Source organism: Bos grunniens, chromosome 10, assembly GCF_055505025.1.
Source record: "Bos grunniens cultivar Pamir isolate PY7600 chromosome 10, Bosgru_T2T1.0, whole genome shotgun sequence".
NCBI lineage: Eukaryota > Metazoa > Chordata > Mammalia > Artiodactyla > Bovidae > Bos > Bos grunniens.
Window position 1 is genome coordinate 83175933 of NC_141174.1, and position 3405 is coordinate 83179337.

Below are 3405 nucleotides of genomic sequence, written 5' to 3' on the forward strand. Positions count from 1 at the left end.
GAGGGAGCAGAAGTAACTCCTTCCCCAGCAACTCTGAACTTCTACACTCTGTGACTAAGGCTCCAAGTCCTGTTATTTTACATCCCTCACTTTTTTCAGTTATTATACACAATGGGTGTAACAAACTAATACGAAGACAGTGTTGGAGCACAAGCTGAGAGGCCAGGTGAGAAGAGGAGGGGCATCAAAAGGCAGAAGGAATGAGAAGGGAGATGCCAAGGATATTCAAATGTAAAAAACGTCACTGGGAACATTATGACTGAAGTCAGCTCAGGAGGGGTAGATATGTCATGTGTCCACATCACTCAGGGCCAAAGCCTTCCTTGTGTGTGCTTGCTGTTGTTCAATTGATAAGTCCTGTCCAACTCTCTGTGACCCCATGGACTGCAGCACACCAGGCTCTCCTGTCCTCCACTGTCTCCCAGAGTTTGCTCAAACTTATATCCATTGAGTCATGATGCTATTTAACCATCTCATCCTCTGTCGCCCCCTTCTCCTTTTGCCTTCAATCTTTCCCAGCATCAGGGTCTTTTCCAATGAGTTGGCTCTTCACATCAGGTGGCCAAAGTATTGGAGTTTCAGCTTCAGCATCAGTCCTTCCAATGAGTATTCAGGGTTGATTTCCTTCAGGATTGACTGATTTTATCTCCTTGCAATCCAAGGGACTCTCAAGAGTCATCTCTAGCACCACAGTTAGAAAGCATCAATTCTTTGGCACTCAGCCTTGTTGGAGAAGACTCTTGAGAGTCCCTTGGACTGCAAGGAGATCCAACCAGTCCATTCTGAAGGAGATCAGTCCTGGGTGTTCTTTGGAAGGAACGATGCTAAAGCTGAAACTCCAGTACTTTGGCCACCTCATGTGAAGAGTTGACTCATTGGAAAAGACTCTGATGCTGGGAGGGATTGGGAGCAGGAGGAAAAGGGGGGATGACAGAGGATTAGATGGCTGGATGGCATCACTGACTTGATGGACATGAGTTTGAGTGAACTCCGGGAGTTGGTGATGGACAAGGAGGCCTGGTGTGCTGTGATTCGTGGGGTCGCAAAGAGTCGGACACGACTGAGCGACTGAACTGAACTGAACAGCCTTCTTTATGGTCCAACTCTCACATCTGTCCATGACTACAGGAAGAACCATAGCTTTGACTATACAGACCTTTGTTGGCAAAGTGATGTCTCTGCTTTTTAATACGCTCTTTGGGTTTGTTATAGCTTTGTCAAGGTTTGTCACACTTTGTCATAGTTTTGTCAAGGACCAAAATGGCTTTTAATTTCATGGCTGCTAAAAAAGGGAATGAGGAAGGTAAGTAGATAAAAGATAAACCTTTCCCTATTAGTGCTGATGGAAAAGAGGGATATGTGGGGAGCCCCAAGACACCCAATTCTGATTAAAGAGGAAGGGAGGTATGGCCATGTCTGAGGTCAACAATCATAATAACCACATCTAACAGCTTCCATTTATGAAATACATCCTAGTTCCAGGTATTCTGCTGGTTACTTTAAATGTGTTCAGTTCAGTCGCTCAGTCATGTCGACTCTTTGCAAACTCATGGACCGCAGCACGCCAGGCCTCCCTGTCCATCACCAACTCCCAGAGTTTACTCAAATTCATGTCCATTGAGTCGGTGATGCCTTCCAAACACTTCATCCTCTGTCATGCCCTTCTCTTCCCGCCTTCAATCTTTCCCAGCATCAGGATTTTTTCTAATGAGTCAGTTCTTCGCATCAGGTGACCAAAATATTGGAGCTTCAGCTGCAGCATCAGTCCTTCCAGTGAATATTCAGGACTGATTTCCTTTAGAATGGACTGGTTGGATCTCCTTGCTATCCAAGGAGATGTAAATGTAAAAAAAGCATCAGTTCTTCTGTACTCAGCTTTCTTTATAGTCCAACTCTCACATCCATACGCGACTACTGGAAAAACCACAGCTTTGACTATATGGACCTTTGTTGGCAAAGTAATGTCTCTGCTTTTTTAACATGCTGTCAAGGTTGGTCATAACTTTTCTTCCAAGGAGCAAGTGTCTTTTAATTTCATGGCTGCAATCACCATCTGCAGTGATTTTGGAGCCCAAGAAAATAAAGTCTGTCACTGTTTCCCCATCTATTTGCTATGAAGTGATGGGACCAGATGCCATGATCTTAGTTTTCTGAATGTTGAGTTTTAAGCCAACTTTTCCACTCTCCTCTTTCACTTTCATCAAGAGGCTCTTTAGTTCTTTTTCTCTTTCTTCCATAAGTATGGTGTCATCTGCATATCTGAGGTTATTGATATTTCTCCCAGCAATCTTGATTCCAGCTTGTACTTCATCCAGTCCAGCATTTCTCATGATGTACTCTGCATATAAGTTATATGTGTTAGGCTGAACCATATGAAATTTCTGTTTTGTAAGATATAATGGGTCAAATACTTTGCACATTCATATGGTTGGACACACCATCACATTTCATCCTCATCACAACATCCCCATTAAAAAGATACCATTGTCCCCACTTCACAGATGAGAAAACTAAGATTCAGAAAGTAAAAGTCTTGGTACAAGCCTGAGCAATCAGTACGTGCTGAAACCAAGCTTTGAATCCAGATTGTCTAAATCTGGATTAAAAACCAGATTTAACCTTTCATTAAAAATCGAATTGGTCTCTTATCTCCAATGGGTCTCCCTACCAATTAATTCTATACACTATGCCTGAATCATCAGTCTTTCTAAAGCGTTGACATAGCCATTAATGGCTCCCCATTTCCTCCAGTATAAATTCTAGACTTTACACCTGGAAATCAGTTTATCAGCACCTAACTTCTAATAATCTTCCTCCAATTTTCATCTGCATCGCTGTTCCAGAGTACTTTCAGAGGGCCAGAGTACTTTCCAGTCTATCACAGCTACCAGGGGAGCAAAAGAGTTAAGCTTAAGAATGGTGTTACAAACTAGAGATTCTTGGAGTCAGCTGAGTCTCAGGGGAACCTTCTCAATCTGTATCCGCGGCGCTGGCTCCAAGGAAGAGCCGGGATTGCCTTCCTTCCTCCGTCCTCCCAACCACAGGAGGCGCCAAACACTTAAAGTCTTGTTTAGAGGACCCTCCGCGGACCCGTGGGGCGCCTCTTGTTTCTGCTGGCACCGGTCCCGACCCGCAGCGCAGGCGCCATCGTCCGCTCCGCACCCCCTCCCAACCAGCGGCCATTGAGCAGGCGCACCAGGCTTGGAGTCCGGGGCGGGGGCGCGTCCAGAGGTAGGCCGCTAGGCAGTTGGTTCCGAGCGGGCCACGTGACCACAGTGCCGCCGCGCGAGCGTGCGCAAAGTGGCTCAGCGCCGCCGTGACGGAACGACGAGGCGTTGGGGCGCGCAACCTCGCCCGCCCGGCCCGGCCCCCGCCCCTTGGCCTGCCGCTCCGCCCCCGCGGGGC